General features: G+C 39.5%; 1 long non-coding RNA gene across 1 annotated transcript in view; it reads right to left on the bottom strand.

Annotated features, from left to right (window-relative positions):
- Positions 1 to 2199: 2199 nt before the first annotated feature.
- LOC119525580 overlaps positions 2200 to 7510 on the bottom strand; it is a 75607-nt gene continuing 70296 nt past the window's right edge. Inside the window, exon 3 of the long non-coding RNA XR_005214980.1 lies at positions 2200 to 4702. This is a non-coding gene — a long non-coding RNA (uncharacterized LOC119525580). The remainder of the gene's footprint in view (positions 4703 to 7510) is intronic.

Raw genomic sequence — 7510 nt, 5'->3', positions numbered from 1 at the left:
ACTGTTGAACTACAATGCAATAGCCTGGATTCTTGGAGATGATTTTATAACTAAATACCTTATATTTGTGAATGTGTGATTGTGAAAACCTTGTGACTCACACTCCCTTTAATCAGGGTATGGACAAATGACAGTACAAAATTACACATTTTACATGGTATATATACAAGTTGGATCAGCTTTTTCAATGGATAAGGGGAAGATTCTGGAAGAATTGTGAGAAGGTTGATAAACAGTCCTAGATTGCTTTGAAGAGACTATAGGTAGAAATATGGACTCTAAAAATACTTCTGACAAGGTCTTAGACTGAAATGCTGAATGTGACATTGCAAACTGGAAGAAAGGTGATCCTTGTTTTAAAGTGACAGAGAATTTGGCCAAATTAAGTCCAGTCATTGGGTGGAAGGCAGAATTTGAAATTGATGAGTTGGAATACTTAGCTGGAGAGATCTCCAAACTAAAATGTCAAAAATGCAGCCTGGCTTCTCCTTGCAGCTTATACTAAAATGCAAGAGGAAAGAGATAAGCTGAGAACTGAACTCTTGGCTACTAAGAAACCAGAAATTGATGGTCTGGAAAATCCTGGGCTTCCAGAAATTGAAACTCCAGGGTTTACAGCCCCACATGAGGATTTAGTGAAACCTGGAACCAGGTAACCATTTCAATACAAGCCAGGATTGGAGATGGAATTTTCCAGAAAGGATTTGTGGAAAGTCCTATTGTCTAATGGTTTTGATCCCATAGCCAAAGGGGAATTTTGCCTTATGACAGACCATGCTTGTAACTCATTTTAATAAGACTTGGTGTTTATCTATATTGTGATGGAATTAATGTATTTTTTTCCTTTTGGAGAGAACATGTCTTTCTCAGGTCCCGATGCTGGAATGTGTTGATTTGAACCTATTATGTCCCCAACAAATCCATGATCTTTTTTTTTCATTTTTATTGAGATTGTTCAGATACCATACAATTATCCAAAGATCCAAAGTGTGCAATCACTTGCCCCTGGGTACCCTCATACAGCTGTGCATCCATCACACTTAATTTTTGTTCAATTTTCGGAAAATTTTCATTACTCCAGACAAGAAATAAAGTGAAAGATGAAAAAAGAAAAGGAAACTCTAATCCTCCCCTATCCCTAGCCAATCCCTCTCAATTGTTGACTCATAGTATTGATATAGTACATTTGTTACTGTTTATGAAAAAATGTTGAAATACTACTAACTGTAGTATATAGTTTGTAATAGGTATATGGTTCTTCCCTATATGCCCCTCTATTATTATCTTCTAATTGTATTGTCATACATTTCTTCTGGTTCATGGAAGCGATTTCTAGTATTTGTACAGTTGATCATGGACATTGCCCACCATGGGATTCAGTTTTATACATTCCCATCTTTTGACCTCCAACTTTCCTTCTGGTGACATATATGACTCTGAGCTTCCCCTATCCACCTCATTCACACACCATTCAGCACTGTTAGCTATTCTCACATCTTGCTACAATACCCCTGTTCATTTCCAAACATTTAAGTTCATCCTAATTGAACATTCTGCTCATACTAAGCAACCGCTCCCCATTCTTAAGCCTTGTCCTATATCTTGGTACCTTATATTTCATGTCTATGAGTTTGCATATTATAATTAATTTCTATCAGTGAGACCCTGCAATAATTGTCCTTATGTGTCTGGCTTATTTCACTCAGTATATTGCCCTCAAGGTTTTGTCATCAACCCATTTTTTTTTAATACAGTTTTGTTCACTCACCATACATTCCATCCCAAGTAAATAAACGATGGTTCTCTGCATGGTCATACATTTATGTGTTCACCACCTTCACCATTATCTATATAAGGGCATCTACATTTCTTCTACAAGGCAGGAGGGAGAGTCAAAGAAGGTAGAGAGGCAAAAGAAAGAGGAAAAAAATGACAGCTAGGAAGCAGCAAAAGGAAAAATAACCTTAAATCAAAGTAGAATAAAGAATCAGACAATACCACCAATGTCAAGTGTCTAACATGCCTCCCCTATCCCCCCTCTTATCTGCATTTACCTTGGTATATCACCTTTGTTACATTAAAGGAAGCATAATACAATGATTCTGTTAGTTACAGTCTCTAGTTTATGCTGATTGCATCCCTCCCCCAATGCCTCCCCATTTTTAACACCTTGCAAGGTTGACATTTGCTTGTTCTCCCTCATAAAATAACATATTTGTACATTTTATCACAATTGTTGAATACTCTAGATTTCACCAAGTTACACAGTCCCAGTCTTTATCTTTCCTCCTTTCTTGTGGTGTGTTGCTGACAGGGTGATGCTGAAATGAGACAGACACAAAGTTATGATTTAAAGGACCAGGGGACCCAGAGCATCGTGTGCCAAGTGGGTGCTGATGCACCTGTGCTCCAGTTATTTATTCATTTATTAAACAAAGCTAAACTACATTACGTGATCAAAAGCATTCAGTGTCTCTCAGTTATTAATCTTTACATCCTGCTGTGGATAAGAAGAAACAATCTGGAGTCAATGGTTAACACTGCTGTCATAGTCACAAGACACACATCTTTACAGGGCATGCCTACAATGGTGTTCCATGCGAGCTTGTGACCCAGCATTCCAGGTCACCACCCCAGACATGGTCTAAGTGACATGAACAGCTTGGTTCCCCACATGTCCCCCTTTTTGTTTCTTCAATGCAGACAGGATGGACCAAGCAGCTTCTTTCTGCTTTAGATCTGAGAGGGTTTTTCTTGTGCATCTGAGGACTAAACAAAGACATAAGATGATTAACAAAATTAGGAGAATACTACCCAGGAACCCACCACCAAGGGATTTAACCCATACTATAGGATTTAATTTTTCACAGCCATCAGCAATACCTTGCATTGTCTCCGATTGTGATAGAACACTAAGGTTAGCATTTTGGATATTATCTACTGTTTCTTGCAATTTTAAAATATCCATGGTAAGATTACCATGATGTCCGATTAAATGTCTCTTGACTCTATCCCATGTAAAATGGGTGTCGTTATATTTATGGGGAGTGACACAAAATGTTGATGTATTCCGATCACACTGTAACTTAAACCGGTATCTGAAGTTCTCAACTTCCTCCCCTACAAGGAGAACAGCATTCTCTAGATCTACAAGATGAACATTAACTTCTTTGTCAATTTGTAACTGTTCCTCCCATGCTTTACTCACATTTCTATGCCATTTTTGAACAAATGCTGTAGTTTGAATAGATTGATGTAGAGCTGTTCCTGCAACAGCAGCTGTGGTTGCAATAGCTATTATGCCAATCAGAAACACTATTAACAGTCCAAGAAATCACTTTGTTCTTTTATATACTTTTTCTAAAATTTGTAGTAACATATGCATATCAGGTGACGATTCCCAAAATCTGTGCTGTGAAACAGGGAGCCACAGGCCTTTGTGTTGTCTAAGAATTACAATAGTAATATTTTTAGAGTCTGTGGTGTTATTCAAGCAAGTATAAAGTGAACAACTTCTATTCTCCATACAGTTGATTTCCTTAGTAATAATATTAATAGTGAGATTTCCTACCCAAAAGACAAGGATCTCTAACACAGGCTTGTATTCCAAAAGTATCTATTTTTGTAAAATTTAGAGTATAATTAATCTTAATTGTATAATTCCCATTCCATCTGGAAATGTTATGCAAACTAATAGGGAGCCTCCAAAGTGTATCTTGAACATAGGAATTATTTAAAGTAGGTTTGGGTGGGGATCAGCCAACACCGTGCCAAATAATAGGATATCTTGCCAGGTTTGAATACTATAAGAATGATTATAATTATGAACTTCCCATTTTAGTCTATTATAATCAGATCACTTTGCATTAGTGCAATTCTGAACTGTATACCCCTTAGGGGACCAGTCAGTTACAATTCCATAGGAACCATTCTGCACTAACACTCCACTAACTGCTCTACAATTATCCCAATATACTCTTTGCATTTCTGGTGACCAGTGTTTTGGTATGTAACAAATAGGGTGTTGTGGAGCATGGTCCTGAATAGTAATATTTTCATTGTAGGCAAAACTATAGCCAGATATTAGGAACAGGGATGCTTTGGAGACATTATCTCACTTGGGTATGACTGATAACCATGCTTGCCAAGTCAGGGCCAGGCATCCTTCACCCTGTCCCACACACAAAGGTAAATGTGTAAAAGCTAATGGTTGAGAATAGTTCTTTCCTTCCTCCTCAGGAAACTGAGGAAGTCTTTCATCAATTGGAGGAGGCAGCCAAGTACCATTGCTAAAATATACAGTGGGAGAGGGATGATCCCATTCTACAGGCTGTAGCAATGGAGGATTAGGAATGCAAGCCCAATAGGTATTATTTCCAGAATGAGCATATGCCGGAGATATACTCACAGCAATAGCAATTAAAGCCAACATTGCTGCCATCAGGTTAGGACCTGTCATAGGCAGCTGAGCTTGCTGAACTTGTTTTTCAGCATCCCGACACAGCTTTTTTATCTGTCCCCAAGTTGGGTGTCAGGTTTCCCTAGTTCAGGGTGTTGACCCGATCACTGTTGTCTTCAGTGTCAGACCCTGGAACTGCATCATCGGTGGCTCGAGGTCCCACAGGAATTTTCTTTTTCTTGTTGGCTCCATGGTATGGCTTCAGTCGTCAGGCTGGTATCCAAATTGGAGTTCGTCCGTCACCTGGGGAAACACAAGCATAAACTCATCCCCATGTTAGTAATTTTCCCATTGTCCATTCATTGGTTAACACATCCTTCCACCATATGGGAGGTGCTTTCTGAAAGCGATGGTTTGGTGTTTTTTCAGTCGGGAAATGCCGTTCTGCAGCAGTGCCGCCCAGTTTTTCATAAAAATTTAAAAAATTTAAAGTAAATAAGGCTTTTGATAATCTCTCATGGGGAGTTCCATCATCTTCCCCTTTTTGTTTTTGCAACATAGTTTTTAATGTACTATTGGCAAGTTCAACAATTGCCTGTCCTTGAGGATTATAAAGAATATCAGTAGTATGACAGATGCTCCAAGTTGTAGTAAAACTAGCAAATTTTGCAGATATATAGACTGGGCCATTATCAGTTTTTAAAGCATGGGGCAAGCCCATAGAAGCAAAACAGGCAAAGAGGTGAGCTCAAACATGATGAAATGTTTCACCTGTTTGTGCAGTGGCCCAAAGAAAGCCAGAGTATGTATCAATGCTGACATGAACAGTGGCTAAGTGGCCAAAGGAGGGAATATGAGTAACATCCATTTGCCATAAATCATTAGGGGCTAAACCATGAGTGTTGACACCAGGCTCCTGTAATGGAGGAGCAGTAAGAAGTTGACAATTTGGACAGGAAGAGACAATATCTTTAGTTTGTGCTCTAGTAAGGGGAAATTGAGACAGTAGTCCCTGTACATTAGGATGAGTAAGTGAGTGAAAGTAAGAAGCTTCTGAAATAACAGGTAGCAATAATTTATCTGCAGCAGCATTGCCAGCTGCTAGAGGGCCTGGAAGATTGGTATGAGAACGAATATGGGTGATGTAAAAGGGAGTGATACGAGCACACACAACTGATTGTAGCTCAAGAAAAAGGTTAAATAAACAAGGAGGCAACTGTTGCTTAATAGTTGCCATTTCAATTTTACTAGTTACATGAACAACATAGGCAGAATCAGATAAAATATTAACGGCTTCAGGAAAATCTGTTAAAACAGCTATTACTGCAGCCAGTTCAGCTTGCTGGGCAGAGAAATGAGGAAGATTTAAAACTTTGGCCTTAGGGCCAGTATAGGCAGCTCGACCTTTAGATGATCCATCTGTGAACACAATGGGAGCATTAATCAAAGGTTCAAAAGAAGTATATTTTGGCAGTATCCATTGTGTACAGTGAATAAATTGGAAAAGGTCATTTTCTGGATAATGATTATCCAGCTGGCCAACATAGTCAGCTAGAGCAATTTGCCAAGCTAGATGTTGTTGCAAAATAACTGAGAGTTCTTTAGCTGTTACTGGGAGCACAATGAGGCAGAGGTCAAAACGATTAAGTTGCTTTGCTCTTTTCCTTGCTTGAGCAACCAAGGTGGCTTGAAGATCTAAATAAGGGGATATGGATTTTACTGAAGAATTAGGCAAAAATAGCCATTCTACAAGTTTTTCATTTTGCAAAAGCAAACCTGTGGGGGATTTTGGAGTAGAAAAGATAAGGATAGACAAAGGTTGAGTGGGATCAATGTGGGATATCTAAGCTTGTTGAACTTTAGCTTCTACTAATTGTAATTCCTTTTCTGCAGCTGAAGTTAAAGATCTAGGGCTGTTTAATTTAGAATCCCCACAAAGGAGAGAAAATAGGTTGGAGAGCTCATAGTTAGCTATGCCTACTTTGGGGCAAAGCCCATTTATATCCCCTAGTAGTTTTTGTAAATCATTTAAGGTGGTAACAGCATCTCTGCAGAGTTGTACTTTTTGGGGTCAAATTGTAAGTCTGTCAATAATGGAGCCCAAATACTGTACTGGTAAAGTGTGTTGCACCTTGTCAGCAGCAATATGCAATCCTACATCCTGTAAAGCTTTTTGAACAGCATAGAACAAAGCGTCTACTTCAGTCTCCTGAGGTGCAGAGCACAAAATATCATCCATATAATGGATGATGTAGGCTTTAGGAAATTTTGAATAGACTGGCTGAAAGGCATGGTCCACACAGTGCTGACATATTGTGGGGCTATTTAGCATTCCCTGTGGTAAGACTTTCCACTGATATCATTTTGAAGGAGCTTTGTTAAGTGACAAAATAGTAAATGCAAACTTTTCCTTGTCTTGGTTGGCTAAGGGGATGGAAAAGAAACAGTCTTTAATATCAATGACCTCTAAGGCCCAGTTTTCAGGAATCATGCTAGGATTTGGGAGCCCAGGTTGTAAAGGTCCCATAGGCTGAATAACAGCATTAACACCTCTTAGGTCAGTTAACATTCTCCATTTCCCAGATTTTTTCTTTATTGGGAACACAGGAGAATTCCAAGGACTAAAAGACTCTTCGATATGCTGCAAGGACAATTGTTCTTGAACTAACTCATGCAAAGCCTCTAATTTTTCTTTTGTAAGCGGCCACTGCTCTACCCATACCAGTTTTGTTGTAGTCCACCTTAATGGGACAGGTTGGGGAGGCAAATGAACAGCGGCCGCCACTAAAAAGTTTATATCCTAAACCTAATCTATCACATTTTGGTGAGACTTGTATGGGTGAAAGGGCACCTTGCAAACGTGCACCAAGCCCATGGCCAGGGACATACCCCATATTTGCCATCATGTTGTGGCTTTGATTACTGTAAACCCCACTAGGAGGGGGGATATGCACAGTAGCACCCCATTGTTCAGGTAGGTCTCTGCCCCAAAGATTAAGAGGAAGAGCAGCCACATAAGGTTGCAGGGTGGCCTTCTGTCCCTCAGGGCCAAGGCAAGGTAAGATGTGAACGCTCTGCATAAGCCCTTGAGGGGAGCCTAGGCCCACAACA

The sequence above is a fragment of the Choloepus didactylus genome, assembly GCF_015220235.1.
Source record: "Choloepus didactylus isolate mChoDid1 chromosome 25 unlocalized genomic scaffold, mChoDid1.pri SUPER_25_unloc2, whole genome shotgun sequence".
Taxonomy (NCBI): domain Eukaryota; kingdom Metazoa; phylum Chordata; class Mammalia; order Pilosa; family Megalonychidae; genus Choloepus; species Choloepus didactylus.
Note: the sequence above shows the minus strand (reverse complement) of the source record. Positions and strands in the feature narration are given on the sequence as shown.